Source organism: Bombina bombina, chromosome 6, assembly GCF_027579735.1.
Source record: "Bombina bombina isolate aBomBom1 chromosome 6, aBomBom1.pri, whole genome shotgun sequence".
NCBI classification, from domain to species: domain Eukaryota; kingdom Metazoa; phylum Chordata; class Amphibia; order Anura; family Bombinatoridae; genus Bombina; species Bombina bombina.
The window spans coordinates 154,464,235-154,485,975 of NC_069504.1; the positions used below are offsets into that span (position 1 = coordinate 154,464,235).

Sequence of the window (21,741 nt, forward strand, 5' to 3'; positions counted from 1 at the left end):
GTGCTAAACATTGTTATAAAACAGAACTTACAAAATAAATAAATAAAAACACAAACACATTTGTTATGTTTTGCATTTATAGCTCCCATGATTTATCAATTTGTTTTGTAGCAGCCAGTGTCACTATAAACATTACAGCAAATACTTTACTTCCAGGGCCACATCTTGGGCTCTAATAACTATTAAATACAACTATTGTTTACTGATAATACAAATTCAAAGATAAAACATGGAGGCATCGAGTTGCGTGGCCAAACCAAGTGACACGTGGGACTTTAGCTATGAGTCTGAACATTCTAAACCTGCAGTCACTGTGTTAGAAGTCAGAAAAGTATGCTGAGGTTTCATACAATGCCAGGACCACCTGTTAATACAGAATATAACGGGACAGGTGGGTAACTAGCTGCCAGCTCAGGACTATGGTATTATTAGAATTACTAGAAATGTTTAAAGTGAAGGTAAAGTTAGGTTAATTAACTATTGTATTTATGTACCTTTTACTTATTCAAATACAGTCGCTAGGTTTGTTTTTTAAACTAATGTATTTATTTCGGTATATTTTTAACTTGATTTCTCATACCGTTCCCTGCAGAATCTCCTCCCATCCTCCATTTCCTGGTTTGTGATGCTGTGACGTATAGAGCAGTCCCACCCGCTCTATACGTGTCTAGTAAGCTCGTGCACATCGAGCATGGAGGAACTGCGCATGCGCATATTTTGTTGCCGTTCTTGATGAGATGGGCTTTCACTGCTTGCCCAAAAATTTCTTTGTGCGCATGCGCGAAACGAGGACGCGCTCGCTTGGCCGCAAAGAACAAGAGAAGGCTACGCATGCGCATACTGTACTAAACATGCTGACGTCAATTGACGGCCGACTAACGGCCAGACAATCAATTGGCTCTTCAAACAACGTGATCGTTGTACAGAAAAAAAACGGGTTGATTTACTGGGAGCCGGATCGATGAGAATAATCTAAGAATTCTAAATTTATATTGAGGTATAAAAATAATCATGAATGAAACTACTATTATTTTGCATTGAAATATTGAATTCTTTAATACAGTACGTTTTACTTTACCTTCACTTTAACTAATGCAGATCTCAGATACAGCCCTTTCAATGTACAGGAAACATACAGTACTGTAAGTTGTGGTAAGAACAAACAACTTGCTGATTTTTAACTTGCTATACTGTTACTCTATAAAAAGGGACATAGAATAGTAAATAAATGCTGACGTATTCAAAACAAAGATTTACCTGAGAATAACATGTAGATGTATTTTATAAATATTATTTGTTTTAATATTGAAGCATTAAAGGTTTAGTTTTTCTATAAGGTAAGGGGAGCTGCCATGCTATAACCTAGGTGTTCCTCGTATCTATCTCTTTTGCTAAGGACAATTAGAGACAAACATGAAACAGGCTTCATCCAATTGTTGCGTGCCCCACTTGGCATTCAGCTCGTGGGGCACGCAATGATTGGATAAAAGCCGGATTTGTCATGGATCTGCTAAATAAAGTATTAAATGTGAGCAGAGGAACGGTTCAATGTTTATCATTTCTAAATGGTAAATATTTCACAAAGGAAGTGTGCTTTTTAAAAAAAAAAAAAAAAAAAAAATTATATATATATATATATATTATATATATCTTAAAGTGCCCCTGTTTTTAATGAATGATTTTATATACGGTGTAAAATCAATTTAAAGGGACACTGAACCCAAATATTTTCTTTCGTGATTCAGATAGAGCATGCAATTTTAAGCAACTTTCTAATTTACGCCAATTATTAATATTTCTTCGTTCTCTTGCTAACTTTATTTGAAAAAGAAGGCTTCTAAGCTTTTTTTTGTTCAGAACTCCGGACAGCCCTTTTTTATTGGTGGATGAATTTAAAAATGGGCCAACATCTAAACTTACATTCTTGCATTTCAAATAAAGATACCAAGAGAATGAAGAAAATGTGATAATAGGAGTAAATTAGAATGTTGCTTAAAATGCCATGCTCTATCTGAATCACAAAAGAAAAAAAATTGGGTTCAGTGTCCCTTTAATACAAACCTGAATTTCATGGTAAATAAGTCACATTTTGAAGGAGTAATACAACTTTTGTATCTTTTTGGTAACGGAATCACCTTCATTATTGTATGTTTATTTTGCCACAATCACCAAAGGAAATTAATTATGTGTGAAATTTCACTGTATTATCTTGGAGTATCGAGTGCTAATTTTGTCAAAGATGTATATTTTCATTGTATTATATGCAAATAATGAAAAGCCTGCTCATTTATCTTTTTTATCTGAGTGAAACCTAATAGTTTCAAGTCCCATGATGTGATGAACTATACAGAAATCATAATTATTTTGCAATATTCGAAAAAATATAGCACCTCAACTGACAACCAAAGCCAGATAAATGTTAATGCATAATCAACAAGTGCATGATAAAAAGGCAATGCAGTAACACTCTCAATTTTAAATGAACAGCAGATTCCTGACAAATTTCAAAATGTTCTTCCATTTCCCAGCCCCTTGTATCATTTGCCAGCCATCAGCCAATTGTACACTCATATGTTCACATTGTGAATGTTTGCGCGTGCTATGTTTACACACAGTGTCACCGTCTAACGATCTGGCATCTGCCTTCATATGGAACCAGAGCACCGATCATACTCTGGTTTAATATAAAGACAGATGCCATGAGCTCAGGAACTCCAGCTCTTGGCTACATTTAGACACCAATCAGCAAGCGCTATCCAAGTGCTGAACCAAAAATGGGCAAGTTCCTAAGCTTACATTTTTGCTTTTTCAAATAAAGATAGCAAGAGAAAGAAGAAAAATTTATAATAAGAGTAAATAAAGTTGCTTAAAATTGAATGCTCTGAATTATGAAAGTTTAATTTTGACTAGACTATCCCTTTAACAGCCGATACTACTGGAGGTTTTATAAGTGATTGGAAAAACAGACATTTTATGAAATTCTATTTCATACATTTTTTTGGTGTAAGCATTTTATGTTTAGGGTTTTTTTTAAATTACATTTTTCACTACGCTGAGTATGTTATGGAAGCAGTAGGAGCATACAAGTTTAAAACTGTTTAAGCGACTCCTCTGTTAAATTTTTATTTTTTTCCTACTCCTTTAGAAATCTCCAAATGCTGCTAAGTGACAAAAATAAATATTCTTATTTAGCTTATAATAACAAACAAAAATGAAGGATATACTAAACTGTGGTATGTTGGGAAGATGAAGAATGTGAAAAGTGGAATCATAAAGTTTGTTTTAAATATTTAGAAAATGACTCCAATGCGGTTTTCCAGGTCTGTTTTAGAAAAAGACAAAAAGTATTTCTATTACAGCACATTTCAAAAGACTTTCTAATTTACTTCTATTATTAAATGTGTTCATTCTCATGGTATCCTTTTCTGAAAGAGCAGCAATGTCCTACTGAGAGCCAAGGACAGACATATACAAGCAGCCACCAATTAGCAGCTAGCTCAAAGTTTTGCATTACTGCTCCTGGGCCTACCCAAGTATGATTTTTAACCAAGGATACAAAGAGAACAAACTAAATTAGATTATAGAAGTAAATTGGAAAGTGGTTTAAAAAGGGCATTCTTTATCTGTATCATGAAAATGTTTGTGTTTCATGCCCCTTTAAATATAATGAGTGCCAAACAACTGAACACAGCTTTAACATTGGGGTGCGAACAAGGCTTTAAAATCAGTAAGAGAGAACTTTTAATTACAATTCAACAAAAATATAACGCTCTTTATATATGAAATTGCTAGTAAACTAGCAATGGTACCAATAACATCAACACAAACAAAAAAGCTGAATGAATCAAAGGGGAAAAATATCCCACAGCAGGCTACAATTAAAATTTCAAAAACACAAATGTTTATCACTTTGTTAACCACTTAGACACATCAGGGGTTATTAAATTATTAACACATAACTTATCTTGTGTGCACTTGAACAGATATGAACAGTTTATATAAAGACCACAACTTCAGTTTGTAAATCTGAAAAAGGGAACCTGTGGTTTTAAATGCTCCCTATAAGTCATTCAACAGAAACAACTCGTTTTTGCAACGTTTGGAACTGAAATATGAGCAATTAAAGACTGAGTTTAAATGAATACTTGTCTTCCCCTGGAAGAATGTTTTTCCTAATCTATTTTGCAGAGTGCAGAAAAATGTTAATTGAAAAGTGCATTGATTGGCCTGCATCATACAATAGTAATGTGTCTGCACTTAATTCACAAGAACAATTAAACCTCTGGTTAAAAAGGTTCCCACTGAGAGGAACAAGTGCAGGGGTTTATAAATTATACTGTCAGGAAACCAATAATGCATCTAACTTTGAATGGATCAAAATAAAAACTTCACATGCCGTTAGTGAGGAATTAACAGCGCTGGCAGTTGACAATAAAATAGAGAATAATGTCACAGAATCAGACTCAAATAATTGGGGGGGGGGGGTAACCTGTGGTAGGTTTACTTGTACATTTACTGTCAGAAAGCAGAATTATAATCAGTTAATACACTTTATATGGAGATGGCAGGATGCAGTTATACACAGTGATGCTAACCTACTCTAAAAGAGGGTAGTTGCATTAGAAAAAGCCTTTGTGTGAATGGATTTTGTAAAAGGAAAACAAGGCCTAGTTCTAAAGGTAAATCAAAGTGTGCGAGTGTGTGTGTGAGAATGTGTGAGTGTGTATAACCCCCCCCATTAATTAAAATGGACCTGCTGACCACCAACATGGAACAGATAACATACATGACAGTTTACACGTTTATGTTAGGTGCTAGTGAATCAGGGAGTGACAAGTGATCTCACCAGTTTGCTATGCAAAGTTTGCCCATGGATGACAAAAACATTATTAGACTACTATTCTAACAGGAATTGTGTGCTTTTAAATGTATACAATGCAAATATGTTCAGCAAAGCCTTATAGATTTGAGTTGCCACCTAATTCAAGATAAAGCAAAGTTGTACCGTGAAGAAGCAGTCAGAGCTGAGTCACAAGGAACCTGCTAGCAAACAGAGCTAGATTTGTCAAGACAGGTATTTTTACAGAAAGCCAAATGTGACATTGGAAAGGAAATGAAAAGGGAGATGTTGGAATGCAATGAATGGCATTATAGTCATTCTACAGCTTGCTATCCAGTTCCATTGTGTGCACAAACAAGAGGAACAGCAGTGTTTGGTTTATTCTATAATATGGGATCTCATAACAATAGGCTTAGACAAATGCAGCTATACCATTTATGTTCTACACCCCATTAACAAAAATGCATAAGGGTACTAGCATATTATTTATTTACATCTCTGGTGCATGCAGCCAAGTACCTCATGTATGTCTCCAATACAATTAATAGGTCTATGTGCAGGGCATGGGGCTGTCATCCGATTAAAGGGACACAGGTAAAGGTTCCCTTTAATCGGATGTTTAAAGAGACAATAAACACCCTGCAACTACAAGATTTCAATAAATTAACATATTGGGTGACACATTAACATCTTGTTTGCTACAAAGTTTTTCCAATAACCAAACTCCAGACACCATTTGCAAAACATGTTTACTACAGGTACAATTTATATGTTTACCATCCTTTTAAGTTAATGTTCTTTAGCACGTAAAATTGCACGAATATAAAAAGGTATCGTGTGTTAGGGTACTAAAGTTGGATCTTATTTACAGTCACTACTGAGATTTTTCCATACAAGGGATTTGCATAGTTACATCTTACAAATTGCAGTCATCTGGCAGTGTAACTATCCACAATTACTAAACACAGAAGACCATAATTACTGTATAATATCACAGACTCCTATACGTATATACTGTGAACTTATGCAAAAAGTTGTTTGTTTTCTTTAATGTCTGAATCGTGAAAGTTGAATTTGACTTTAAAGGGATAGTCTACTCCAGAATTTTTATGGTTTAAAAAGATTGATAATCCCTTTATTACCCATTCCCCAGTTTTGCATAACCGACACGGCTATATTCATATACTTTTTTACCTCTGATTACCTTGTATCTAAGCCTCTGTAGATTGGCCCCTTATTTCAGTTTTGACTTGCATTTTAGTCAATCAGTCCCCTATCATAAGTAACTTCACGGGGTGTGAGCACAATGCTATCTATGGCACACATGAACTAACGCCCTCTAGCTGTGAAAAACTGTCAAACACATTGAGATAAGAGGTGACCTTCAAGGGCTTAAAAATTAGCATATGAGCCTACCTAGGTTTAGCTTTCAACTAAAAATACCAAGAGAACAAAGCAAAATGGAAAAGTGAATTGGAAAGTTTAAAATTGTGTGCCCTATCTGAATCAAAGTTTAATTTTGACTAGACTGTCCCTTTAAGTTGGGCATTTTCAGTCTAATTTAACACCTAAAATGGTTAACTTCCCCTCATCCAATACAACCTTACATAATAATATCTGGCCCAGGAAACAATCCTTTGAGATTTGGGAATTACAATTTAAAAATGTATATTAAACTCAACAAAATGTTAGGATGCGTATGAAAAAGCAAACATAATTAAGAATAAGTATTTTCTTGAAAAATGTTAAAGGGACATTAAACCCAATTTTTCTTCTTTTATTATTCATAAAGAGAATACAATTTAAAACATTACAATTTACTTTTATTATCTAATTTGCTTCATATTTTAAGATATCCTGTTAAAGAAATAGCAATGCACCTGGGTGAGCCAATCATGAGGCCTCTATGTGCAGCCAACAATCAGCATCTTCTGAGCCTATCTAGATATGCTTTTCAGCAAAGGATATCAAGAGAATGAAGCACATTAGATAATAGCAACACGTTTCTAATTTACTTCTATTTCTAAATCATGAAAGAAAAAATGTGGGTTTAATGTCCCTTTAAGTTAAAGCAGTTGATATTGATTTTAAAACAAACAGGAAATACATGTCTACAACTGTACTAATGAGCAGAGAGGAATGTCCCAGACAATTGTTTGTTCGTTTTTTTTTTGTTACTTTTTTTTTTTCCTTTCCATGAAAAGGGAATTTTTTCTTTAAAATGTACATTTTAAAATAATACATTTCAGGCTCCATCCTTTAAAACATGGGTCGCCTGAGAATAACTAACGACACAAATATATATATATATATATATATATATATATATATATATATATATATATATATATATATATATATATATATATATATATATATACTTACAATCAATATTTCTGCAAATGTTGTGCTTTATCTGAACACATCAATGACTTTATGTCAGTTAGTCCATACTTTATTCATTTTATTTTTGACAGCTAATACTGCAAGCTGTGCTAGAATAGCTGTTCATCAATCAATAAGAGTACAAATCTGTCTAGTTTACTTACTCTGAAAATAAAAACTGCAGCAAGAGGGTTGGCAGGTCACTTATCTACCCTTATAAACCTCTTTGCTTTTATCTGCACCAATAAAGATAAGAAGGGGCGACGAGGGGGCCTTACTATCCAGCAAATAGATTGTTCAATTGTATTAGGCAAGTTAAGGGTCGATTCGCTTTACCTGCCTACAACTACAGGTTCTCACAAAAGAACCGGCAGTCCATATTTAACAAGCACCTTTCGCCACCTCTTAGGGGAGATTGACAGCTCCTGCCTTTGCGTGATTGGCTGTGCGCGGGCAGCGTTGCACAAGAGCCCAAAATTGCGTTCTTGTGTAATGCTGAATTCCGGCAGTGGAATTCAGCCCACTAGAGGCGAGCTGTGGCAGACAGGGGGCGCATATGTGTGCCCCTGTCCACCGCAGCTTGAGAAATCGACCGCTTAGATTGCTGTATGCAAGACAGCGAAGTCGGTATTGTTTAAACTTACCTAAAAGTGTACAAAAGTGTATAGTGTGCACTAAAAATATAAAGGTTACTGCAAAGTCAAAATTAAACTTTCAGGATTCAGATAAAGCATACAATTTTAAACAACTTTACCGTTAACAAATTAGCTCCATTCTCTTTGTATCCCTTGTTAAAGTAGCAATGCACTACTGGGAGCTAGCTGAACACATCTGGTGAGCTAATGACAAGAGGCATATATGTGCAGCAACTAATCACCAGCTAGTCTCCAGTAGTGTATTGCTGTTCCCGAGCCTATCTAGGTATACTATTAAACAAAGGATACCAAAAGATCATAGCTAATGTGACAACAGAAGTAAACTGGGAAGCTGTTTAAAATTGCATACTCTACATGAATCAGATTATTCTGAAAAGGGAGAAATATATTTATTATTATTTTTATTTTACAAGTCATAGGATCATACAATCTCTGTATGTATTTTAGGGATGCACCGAAATGAAAATTCTGGACCGAAACCGAAACCGAAAATTCAGGATGCCCTTGGCCGAAAACCGAAACCGAAACCGAAACTGACTTTTTTTTTCAAAAATGATTTTAAAATAGTTTTTTTTCTATAATTTTATATTACAGTTTTTAATGAATTTAATGGATCTGAAATAAAAAAAAATACAAGCCAATAAATAAATAACCATTAACCACACTGAAATTGGACAAAAAAATAACTTTAAAAAGCAATATAAATAAAAATCTGTTAAATCTGTTTCTGTTATATATGAATGAGTGAAGAATAATATATTGTTGATTATTTAATATCAATATACATTCTTCATTCAGTTCTATGTAACAGAATCAGATTTAAGAGATTTTCTTTTGGTTTACTAGTTATCCAAATTTAGTATAGTCCTAGAAAACCTTTCTATCTATGCAAAACAGTAAGGGCTAGACAATTAAAACTTGCAAGAAATGGTTTACACTGCAGTATTAATATTTATTGGCAGATCAGGAATACTGCATGTGTAATAGTTATGTTATACACAGCTCACACACACTAATTACAGACTAAATAACAGCCACAGAGCTACAGCTTGGTATTTGTTAGGTTTAATAAAGAGCAGATACACTTTGTATTAGATATTTAGCTTATAACTAGATATACTGTATATGGGTTATACACAGTAAATAGTTGTTATGCACAGCTCACACACTAATTACAGACTATATAACAGCACAGAGCTGCAGTTTGGTATTTGTCATGTTTAATAAAGAGCAGATAAGCTGTGTATTCGATATTTATGGGTTATACACAGCTCACACACACTATGTACAGGCTATATAACAGCACAAAACTGTAGTGTGGTATTTGTTGGGTTTAATAAAGAGCAGATAAGCTTTGTATATTTAGGTTATGAGTAGATATATATATATATATATATATATATATATATATATATATATATATATAGGTTATACAGTAAATATGTTATACACAGCTCACACACACACTATTTACAGACTAAATAACAGCACAAAAAAGTCACACATGTGGTACACACACTAAGTAAAAGCCCTGCTTGTATAACTGTTTACTAGGGATTTAAAACGTAGAAGCTTTGTCTATTACTGCAATTATTCAGCATTTTGTGGAGGAAGAGTTGCTCCGGTTCAGCAGTTTAGCTCTGTTAGAGACAACGGAGGTTTGATTTACAACAGCATAACACAGAGCAACCCCCCTCTACCTCCTCACACTACACAACTGTAAATCAAACCTCCGTTGTCTCTCACAGAGGTGAACTGCTGAACCACTGAACCGGAGCAACTCTTCTTCTACAGCACTAAGCAAACAGTACACCGGAGCCTTTCAGAACAGGAAGTGCAGATTTTGCAAAAAGAGGAAGGAACCGCTCTAGGTAGGAAAGGAGGGAGGAGGCTGTGCTGCAGTGAGTGGTGTTGTGGGAAATGTAGTTGCTAATTAAACGGCCGAGAAGGCCTCTAGCTACACCATCCTTAATTTTAGGTGCAAGTAGATGCAGTAAGCGGCGGCCAGTAAGTGTAGGTGTGGGGCAGATAGAGCACGCAATTTTCGGCCGGTTTGCCCCTCTTTCGGCCCGAATGGGATAGGCTCATTTTCGGCCGAAAATTTCGGCTGCCGAAATTTCGGTGCATCCCTAATGTATTTTGTCTCCCTATGGGAAAAAGGGGCAACCAGGCGTAAACTCCTTGCTCAGTGTTCTTATTGGAATATGCCTAACTCCAGACACCATTTGCAAAACATGTTTACTACAGGTACAATTTATATGTTTACCATCCTTTTAAGTTAATGTTCTTTAGCACGTAAAATTGCACGAATATAAAAAGGTATCGTGTGTTAGGGTACTAAAGTTGGATCTTATTTACAGTCACTACTGAGATTTTTCCATACAAGGGATTTGCATAGTTACATCTTACAAAGTGCAGTCATCTGGCAGTGTAACTATCCACAATTACTGACGAGGCCCAATGAAGGCTGAAACGATCATCTGCGGTTGCGGTGTTCCTTGTTCAGAGAGGAATTGCCTGGTTTTTTGGTGCTGGACTGATAGGCGGGATCAGACTGATATACTACAGGAAAGTTTTACTCTGTGAAAAGCATTACTGGGCTAAAAGAAGCTGCACCCAGGTGGTAAATCGCCATAGAACAGGCTAACAATGGTAAAAAATTCCTGTGTCTTTTTATTAAGACAGGTTCTGGACTTCTTAGTTTTTCTTCCACATTTTTTGTAAATTTATATATATATATTATTTTTATTTTACAAGTCATAGGATAATACAATTATCATCATCTATTCATAAAGAATTGCCGTTCAGCAGCACTGTATTATTGACATTTTTCTACTGACTTGTACATTTTACAATATAAATACATATATATATATATTTAAAAAAAAAAAAAAAAAAAACACACACAGTACAATCTTACAGTACACTGTGTTGCAAAACATTTGCATACAAAGTTAATGTCTTATAAGGATGCAAATGTTTCTCATCTGCTGTGGCAAAAAGTGATGGATATAAAGGAGATGCTATAAAATGATTGCTAGATCATTGCAGGATGTAGCAAGATTAGGATTCTCAATATTGTAGGGTGCATGGCAATTAATTAAAGGGACACTCAATCAAAATTAAACTTTCATGATTCAGATAGGGCATGCCATTTTAAACAACTTTCCCATTTACTTCCATTAACTAAATGTGCACAGTCTTTTTATATTTAAACTTTTTGAGTCACCAGCTCCTACTGAGCATGTGCAAGAATAAGTGTGTATGCATTTGTGAATGGCTGATGGCTGTCACATGGTACATGTATGCATTTGTGATTGGCTGATGGCTGTCACATGGTACAGAGGGAATGGAAAAAGACAATTTTAAATTATCAGAAAAAAAATCTACATATTTGAAGTTAAGACTAAGTGCTATTGCATTGTCTTGTTATCGTGCATTTGTTGATTATGCAAATCTAATGTGTTGACTGGTCCTTTAATTCTGAGTTTAAAAGGGACAGTAAACACTTTGTATTTCAATTTTTTTTTCTGAAGCTGTGCAATAAAATTAACAGGTTAGGGGAATGTGAATATTTTTCAATGCATTAACATTTTGTCTGCTGCAATTCTTTTCCATTAGCCAAACTCCACACACCACTTGCCTTATTTTGAGGAGCAAAGCCTGATACTTGTGTAGGACCCAGCCCATAATAGGAGACAGAAACTTTTGGCCATCCTTATGAGACATAGCTCTCTATCTATAAATAAAATATAAATAACATACAGTAATAAAAACACAACAAAAGATGATTTTGTATTTCACAGCTGTGATGCCTAAAACGGATCCAGCCGCATCATGCTAAATTTAAGGTATGGCTGATGGCCAGCTTGATGTCTTGGGGACTCTAAACCAGGGCCTAATTTTAAAGCACCAGTGGCTCCCTGGTGCCTGGGTGTGTCGAGCCCTAGTGCAGACACAGCTATCCACAGTCATTTTGCTTGCATAACATCCATTGTTTTGCAGTCTATAACCTTATCATATATAACTAATTAGGGACAGATGTGCCAGGATTAGACTTGTGAAGCCTGCCATGTGCACTATGAATTATAGAAAGTGGAAAATTAACTATTTTATATTACAATGTCAAGGTGTTCACTGTCCCTTTAAAAGTCCATTGACATATTACAAAAGACAGAGAGCTACAGGTTAAAGAATTTGGCTTCCAACGTCTATAACTTTTTGAAATATTCAACAAATCTCTCTTTATAAATTCAATCCCTGACTCTAAAATGTAATGTAAAATCGTTTTAAACATATTCAATCCCTTCTCTAGCTAGCAACTCAGTACTAAAGAAACTTGTTAGAGATAAATCTGTAGTGCTGGTATATTGCCCTTTTGAATTGAAGCCTCTGTGTAAAGAAGAGCTGGAAATGAAGAGGCTGCCAAGGTGAACGGGGTCTCCATAACAACAATGTATAAAGGATGCCACCATCAACAATCAATAAGACGGTACCACAAGCAACCCAGCAGAATGTTTTTTCTAAAGGTAATAATCAATACTACTCCCTCAATATAACAATGCATTACAAAGAAAATCCCTCCTGATACACAAATCAAAATGTAGCACACAATGGATTAGCACATTAATATTCTGCTCGCGATTCTATGCCCCGTCCCTCCCAGCAACTCTCAGCCACAGATACCTTCAATCAGAAAACTGCTAGAAAACTGATTTTCCGTGACAACCACCCCTCACATGTGTGTTACTCAATCTTCTATATTCTAATCCCTCAAACAGGTTGTATAAAAAAACAAAAAAAAAAAAAACACTTATCAATCTTTAGTACTCTCAGCTCATAGTACAAGTAACATCAGACTGTTTAAAATGGTTTGTCCTATTGTATTTCAATAACTAATAAAGTAGTGAGTTCACATCAGTTAAAGTAACTTAAAGGGATAGGAAACCGAAAATATTTATTTAAAATGATTCAGACAGAGCTTGTGATTTTAAAACAGCTTTCCAATTTACTTAAATGAATATTAAACAGTGCTCATTTAGTAAAAAGACATTACTATAATCAAACTAAACAGAAAAATATTGTTTACTTGTTTTCTTGCTAAATGAGCAGATTTACCTTCCAGCAGAGGCCACAGCCTCCTTTTAGGGCTGTGACAGGAAGTAATGGGCACTGCACAAATTAAGTTAAAGTTATACAAGGTGAAATCCCTTTTAAAAATGACGAATAATATATTTAAAGGGATATGAAACCCACATTTTTTCTTTCATGATTCATTAATTTTCTAATGTAAGTTTATCAACTTTCTAATATACTCCAATTATATTTTTTTCTTCATGTTTTTGGTATCACTATTTGAAAAGCAGGAATGTAAGCTTAGGAGCTGGCCCAAAATCAAAGGTTAAAGTGATAGTAAATGCTAGCATTTGTGAAATGCTAGGATTTAACAGTGGAACAAATAAAGGGGACTTTCAGTCATGAAGTATGTTAATACTTCAGACAAATAAGGAACTTTCAGCATGAAGTGTTCGCTGCACTGAGCTCCTCTTTCAGCCTACGGCAGAACGTTATTTTTCAATAAGGTAACGTTTCCACCTTTTGGCCAATAGCTGTGCGGGCCAGCTGGCAATATGCCGGATAGCTAGCACACCATTGGCTAAAATCACCTCAGTGATAAAATAGTGTTCTGCCGTGGGCTGCCTGAGGCGCTCAGTGCAGCAAACGCTTCAAACAAATAAAGGAACTTTCAGCATAAAGTATTTTATACTTCATGACTGAAAGTCCCCTTTATTTGTTGCACTGGTAAATCCTAGCGTTTCAAAAATGCTAGGATTTACTATCACTTTAAGCAAAAGCTTTCTGTAGTGAATCTAACAGGAATTACATGACTGGGTAAAATTAGGTCCTGAGAAAATCGCCCTTTAAAAATAAACACTTAAAGTGAATGTAAACTTTCATCAATTAGTGCCCGTTTTTAAAAAATACTATTAAAAACAGGGGCACTTTCATTGATGAAATTTTACATTGCACCGTATTTTTACAAATACTTACCTTACCTGCAGGTCCTCTGTAAATACTTCACTAATGACGAAACAAGCTTCCTCCAATCACAGCAGGGCCTCACGAGATGGACGCTCTGGGGGGGGAAGCCGTGATCGGAGGAAGCTAGTTTCGTCATTGGTGACGTGACATATTTACAGAGGACCTGCAGGTGGGGGATGCCAATCCTACTTTGAAAAAGTAAAAAGTTAAGAACTTGTAAAAATACGGTGCAATATAAACTTTAATCAATGAAAGTGCCCCTGTTTTAAATAGTACATTTAAAAAAAAACAGTACTAATTGATGAAGGTTTACATTCACTTAAACTTAAGAATAAAAGCCACTCTGGGTTACTAAAGCTATGTCATTTCAAATAAATACATACCTCTGCTGTTTTTATTTAATGCACACAGCGGGAACAATAGCGATGAAATACATTTACAAAACGGTTGTCAGGTTTGTCATCAAAAAGAGCTCTTTTGGCAATCATAAATTACTCTTAATAAATGCTTCAAGAAAACACAGCTGTATTTTCCTTTTAGTGCGACTCTTGTTTTATCTGGTTCACGCTATTTGTGCTGTCCGTTACTTCTGAGGTCGTGGGAAATACAGCAATTGTGGGACTGCAGAGTGGCTTCTTGTAATTAAAGGAAAAACAGCCAGCTTCCTGACAAGAGTGCACCCCAAATCAGAAAAGACTCATGGCTATGTGGGAACTATAACAAACACACTGTCAATGTTTAGCATACACTGGGAAGGCAGGTGACATCACACAGGTGCCAACGGTAATAGTGTGCCAAGCTTATTTACCACTCTAACCCACAGGAACATCACTACCAAGAAGGAAAGTGAAACAAGGAATTACATGTTTTAATAAAATATATTCTACATACTATGTAATGAAGAGAAAATAAAAAAGAAGCTTTGGCTGTCATTAAAGTGAATGTAAACTCACCGTCACCTCTCATCCTCATGTTGTGAATCTCGCAAAATAAAGGCTAGTTTAATTCATAATTTTTTTTATAAATGCATAACAAATACGAATATAAAAAAGGTATTTATCAATATTTTTCTTACTTTATTCCTCCGCCCGCCATCTTGTCCCGCAATTCTCAGGTGATTGACCGTTCCTTAAACAAATAATCGATTGCACCCCGTGGCGTCCAGCCCCTTTTTTCTACATCACGCGATGTAACTGCGCATGCGTTCCCTGCAGATTCGTGATTGACAAGCAATGAGATCGCAATAAAAATTTTGCCGCGCAATGTAATTTTCTTTGCGGATAACGATTCTCAATGGATCAGGAAACGCATGTGCATATTAGACATCGGTTTAAAAACGCATGCGCAAATGGAGTTCTCGTCGTGAAGGGGGTTTCAGGACTACGTAATAGAGCAGACGGGGGCAGCTCTATACGCAATGTTGTCTGAATACAGGAAGTTCAGGATGGGAGGAGTTATCCTTCAAAACGGAGATAAGTTCTTATATAAATTATAATATGATAAAAATAATTTTTATGAATAAAAACATTGCGGTTTCAATGAGAAGTTTATTGAGAATTGGTAGTGTTGATTAAAAAGTTTAAAATTTACAGTCACTTTAATGTAGCTCATTTTCCTAATACTAAATAAATGTTGCTGATTACAGAAATAGATAATGACTAGCTCAGCAAACTCAAGGAAACGAAAAGTTTATAAAATTGCCACACACAAAAAAAAAAAAATTTTACCTCACTTTTTCTAAAAAGCATTTCTATATATACACACACACACACACACAGGTCAATATATAGGTTGGGCCAAGATAACATTTGTTTTTACTAGCAACACAGAATTTCCAGCAGCCACAAAACTTAAAAGATAGTATACTTCTTAAAATAAATATAAGAAGCACATAAATTAACAATATTTTAGCTTCCCCAGTGGCGATTCTAAGGGTTGATGTGGGAGCTAAGTAAAAATAAAAATCTCAAAGCTTTAAAGGGACATGGTACCCAAATGTCGAAGCACTTGAAAGTGATGCAGTATATATGTAAATTGCTGACTAGAACATATCACCTGAACATCTCTATGTAAAAAATGAAGATAATTTTATCCAAAAAAAGTCCTTAGTAGCCACATTCCATTGTAAAAGGTCTTTAAGCAACCAATCAGGATGCTAGTCCCAGGACTTGCAAGGGTGTTTGCGTATTTTGCGCATGCAGGCAAAGTCATGTTATTTCACCACTCAGTTTAATGAAGTTTACTATCAAATCTCACAAGATTTAAAGTGAAATCTCATGAGATCACAGTAAAGCAAAGGGTGACAGTGTATTTTGTGTTTGTTTTTTGCATGCATCTAACAGTAGCTGAAAAATAACTATTCACAGAACATATACTGATGTGAGATTAACATATGTTCAGGTGATATTATATTTGCCAGTTGCTGGATCAATTTCAGTTTACCATATGGGTACTGTGACTCTAAATCGCCTTTTTTTACATGGCTAGTGCTTTACAAATAGGACAGAAGAGGGGAGATAGAGAAGTTTAACCCCTTTTATGACAGGGTTAACTTGTTTACATCAGAACAACGTTCCGATGTAGACAAATTGAAATCCTGCGATCGTGAGATTTCAATGATGGGATCGGGTCAGGGGGGCGTCCCTATGAAGCTAGGCACGCCCTCCAGACCGCAATACCATCCAGGAAGCGCCGTTGGCTTCAGGACAGCCAAACGGCTCGGACGTTCTATTCCGTCCTAACGGCGCTAAAGCCCGGCGCGGTTAAAAGGTTAAAACATAAAAAGGTAATCCCCCTCTTTTTCCCTTCCCCTTAACTCTATAATTATACCTTTGAAATATTTACTTTCTGCATTTAAATTTTTCCACTTGAAAACAATAAAAACAAATGGTATTAAAAATTATAAATGCAATAGGTAGTAATAAAATGTTGACATTTCCCCACACAGACGATATTTAGCCTTTAGTAATCCCAAAATTGTCTAACACCAACCAAGTGCCCCCCAACGGGCAATGACAAAAATGGAAAAAGCAGGGGGGGGAATCTATATGACAGTTTAACTGCAACTCCTAAAAGGATTAACAGCATTAGAGAACCAATGTTCCATAAAATATAATGTGTAAAATCCGAGTTTAGCGGTCTAAATTATTTTCTAGGCCATATTGCATTATTTTACTTTAAGAATTGGTATGGGGGTACAGATGAGGGCTAGCTAAACTCAGATTTTAACACACAATGTACCATTGTAAAGTCTTTATCAGCATCAGTGAAAAGCAGAAATTTGTATTTCATTGTAGACCCCTGAACTTAGGTATTTTCCTGAGCTAAGACAAATATAAAACCCTTCACATACTTTTTTTTTTACAGAAAAAAAAAACTAAAAAGGTGTTAGGTCAACTCCCAATCTAGACGGGTTACAAAGCAAACGACAAGGGCAACAAAAACTAATTGCAAAAAAAAAAAAAAAGAGAGAATATAAAAAAATGAAAACAGCTCTATTTTTAATAATTTAGTCTTTGAACCCAGGACTACAGTTCAAAACACACACTGGGAGACCCCTGGGGATTTTTTTGCATTTCTTATTAGAAAGCACAATGCCCCATGCTGCAATCAAATTAATAAATCAGTGTCAAAGTCCATAAAACAACGTGGGTTTAATTAACAATTTGCCTACTAAAGATTGTTGCAACCAACTAAAGTTGTATTGCATAAGTTAGTGTCAAAGTCCAAAAGCAAAGATTCAATTAGAACACAATTTTACTAGATAGGAATACTGCGCATTGTAGAACAGGTTAAATAAATGTCATGGCAAATAACGAGTAATGTACACAGCGCTTATAATTCGCTATATTCACGTATAGGTTCGCAAGTAATCAGCTGCATGAGTGGGGAGGGGAGGTCTGGCTGTTCACAACAGGTGGGGGTGACACGTGATCTGTAAATAAAATGCCGATTTGCATTCACTCACCAAAGTTGGTGCTGAGTGTGCAGCGTGGAACTCAGAAGCGAATCACCTCCGTATTGATCACCTAGATCACAATCAATAAGTCAGCTAATCCCAATCAATGGCTCCGTGCCTGCTCCCCCTGGCGATCCTTGTGCCCATATCTGGCTGTCTCAGAACCGGGAGAGGAGAAGCAGAGCTGGGGCAAAGGCAGACACACCTGTGGGCGATGCACACATCCGCTCCCCGGCACAATACCAGACAGGAAACTGAAAAAAAAGGCTCACAGAGACAAGTCCAACCCTTTCAGCTGGATCGTGTTACAGCCTGGGAGCTGCGGAGGAATGGGAGGGAGGAGTGGGAGAGGCAGCGAGCTCAGTAGCTAGTGTCACCGTCTGCTATTATAAGACGCTAACAATCAGCTGTCATCCAAAAGGGTCACTAACTGTAACAGCTCAGACCCATTCCCTCTGAATAACACAACTGTTCTAAATGGGCTTTATATATAAAGAGGGTTCTAGAGCATTGTATCTGTTGCTACGCAGTTTAGAAAGAGACCCTAGTTGTACAATGTAATCCATTCGTTTGCCCAACTCAAGCTTCTCAAAGTGTACTTGTGCTCCCTAAATATTTTTTTTTTTTAAATCTTTCACTCTAGGTTCATCTCGATTACTCCTAGTTATGTATCTTCTATGCCACTATGAGGGTGTGTACATTAGTATTTAACTGATTTATAATGCACAATACAAGTGAAGAATGTTCAGGCGTATATTGCTGAGAGAATCTACTTTTTTAGACCATTAATAAATCTTACATTTTATACTAGACAATTTTTTCATGCTGGCATTTTTGCAATGTTTTTTTCTGTTACACTAACAAGGTTCATTATCGCCCCCTGCCTATGAGGGAAGGTAAATTAGTTAGTAAAGGTTTGACAATTTGTACCCCCTCACTAAATTAGGGGGGTATCCCACTTCCCTATACTGGTATATGTTTGAAAATTTACTATTATAATACCTTTAGCATAGTCACCCCCTCAACTGAAGGATTATTATTGATAATATAGTGACTGAGGTGTAGATATTTATGCATCTACACTGCCAAACTCTCTCCAGCTTCATTTTGGCAAAGCTGTTATGTTAAAGGGACACTGAACCCAATTTTTTTTCTTTTGTGATTCAAATAAAGCATGCAAATTTAAGAAACTTTCTAATTTACTTCTATTATCAATTTTTCTTTGTTCTCTTGCTTTCTTTATTTGAAAAAGAAGGCATCTAAGCTATTTGTTTTGGTTCAGAACCATGGAAAGCACTTGTTTATTGGTGGGTGAATTTATCCACCAATCAGCAAGAACTACACAGTGTGTTCACCAAAAATGGGCTGGCATCTAAACTTACATTCTTGCATTTCAAATAAAGATACCAAGAGAATGAAGATAATTTGATAATAGGAGTAAATTAGAAAGTTGCTTAAAATTGCATGCTCTCTTATTACTATTAGGAATATAGTTTTTGCTTGGCAAAAGTTCTGCGTGATGTTAAATATAGATTATTCATTTTCTGAATGGTTGCCTATTGTAAATCCTAATTTCTTGCCCGGCCTCCATCAAAAAGTTTTCAAAGATTGGTCTGATAAAGGACTATATTATGTTAAACAGTTACTAGATGAGAATGACCAATTATTAACGGCGGACTCGATCTTTAATAAATTTGACCTGGCTAGATCCAATTTATTTGCTTATTTTCAAATTCGCCACTTTGTCCTTTCACAACGTTGGCCCTCTCCCTCGTTTTCGGACTGGTCGGTTATCAAGCTGATTATATGGAAAGCTGTGGCTGGAGATTCTTCAATATCATTGATGTATGACATCATGTTGACCAAACAGAGTCTTGTAATTAGGGAAAATATCTACACGTTCTGGCTGTTGCTAATCCCATCAGTAAATCAAGATAAGATTAGTCAGAGTTTTGTCTCTTTACGTAAGTGTAAAGCCCCGGTAGCTTGGAATGAATCTCACATGAAATTGATCAACAATTTTTACCTTTCTCCGTGGAAAATTTCCAGATTTTACCCGACTTCTATTAGTGTATGTCCCCGCTGTTCACATGAGAGGGCTGACCTGCTTCATATGTTTTGGACATGTCCTAGGGCAAGACAATTATGGCTAAAAATTATATTTTGGTTTAATAAACTATATAAAGTATCAATTGCTTTATCAGCGGAAGATGTCTTCTTCTTATGTCCTCCACAAGAGTCCTTTAATGTCAGTACCATAAATAGTTTAAATACTATTATTCTTACTGTTAGATACTGCATTCTTAAAAACTGGAAGGCCAGGCGGATGCCGGGATTAGCTTTGGTGTTTAGATTTTTGCAAGATCAAATTGTTTTTGAGTCATTTCATCTTTATGACGTATCAGAGAGCAGGATCAAGAAGTTTCTATTGAAATGGTCTCCAGTTATTTTGTCCTATCCATATCCCTTGCAAAAAAGGATACTTTCCCCCTTTCTTTCCTCGGTGAGTTTTGCGGAATTAACGTTACTTAATGTTTTTCCACATACGTGGATTGAGGGCACTGCGAGGACACACTAGTTGATAGCTCTTGGGGGGGACGGGGTGGGGTGGCGGGCGGGGGCAGGATCGGGGGAGAGAGTTTTTTTTTTTTTTTTCTTCCCTCTTTCCCTGTTTGGTTTTTATATAGGGTCGAAGTACGGTTGGTGAGAGAAGGATCTCACCTAACCTAAGATCCTTCAGTAATAAGTTAATATCTGTGATTAAGTTTTGCGTTATGTTTTGCTTTTATTTTTATTATTTTTGGAATATAAGGTTCAAAATTTACTTTTTTTATGTAACTAAAATAGGAAATGTGAGGTTTATTTATGGAATTTTCTTCACTGGCATATTCATGATGTAACAGACTCGCTATATTTTTAGCAACTTGTGTGATAGGTTTTCTATTCATTGGTATATGTTGGTTGTATTTCATCATGCCTGTTGTTTTTTGTCTCTTTGATTTTTAAACCTCAATAAAAAATTATTAAAAAAAAAAAATTGCATGCTCTATCTGAACCACAGAAGAAAAAATTTGAGTTCAGTGTCCCTTTAAGTATTTAAAATGTTGCACTTTCAGTTTAGTGTGCTTAGCCCTCAGATCCAAGAAAGGGCTGCAATGAATTGAAGAGTTTAATCCTAAATACTTATTTCTCACCACTTGCAATGTATACAGATATTCTGTAAACATTCCAACCTATGTTGGCAGGGATGTTCCAATAGGTCACACTAAAGATTACTTACTTCCCAACATTTCCCAATCTGCAGGAAGGTCTCAAATTGGAAAGTAAATCCTACTTTCCCTTTCTATTTGTGTCCTAATTTCCAGATTGCAAACTGGAAATTAGTTGAACCCATCTTTGAATGTTCTTACTTTGCCCAGGCCATTAAAAACCATGTCACATAGACCAAGGCTGTCCAAGGTGTGCATACAAATTTGCAACATTGCTTGGTATTATCAATTGCAATTGTAGTGCTTAATAACATAATTTATGTAAGAACTTACCTGATAAATTCATTTCTTTCATATTAGCAAGAGTCCATGAGCTAGTGACGTATGGGATATACATTCCTACCAGGAGGGGCAAAGTTTCCCAAACCTCAAAATGCCTATAAATACACCCCTCACCACACCCACAATTCAGTTTAACGAATAGCCAAGAAGTGGGGTGATAAAAAAGTGCGAAAGCATATAAAATAAGGAATTGGAATAATTGTGCTTTATACAAAAATCATAACCACCACAAAAAAAGGGCGGGCCTCATGGACTCTTGCTAATATGAAAGAAATGAATTTATCAGGTAAGTTCTTACATAAATTATGT

At 35.7% G+C, this 21,741-nt stretch overlaps 1 protein-coding gene across 1 annotated transcript in view; it reads right to left on the reverse strand.

The window, feature by feature from the left end:
* The window catches only part of PLXNB2 (plexin B2), a gene marked incomplete in the record, with an annotated part of 627,297 nt that extends 609,174 nt beyond the window's left edge, over positions 1 to 18,123 (reverse strand). The window contains 1 exon segment of the mRNA XM_053716644.1: positions 17,891 to 18,123.
* Positions 18,124 to 21,741: the final 3,618 nt, after the last annotated feature.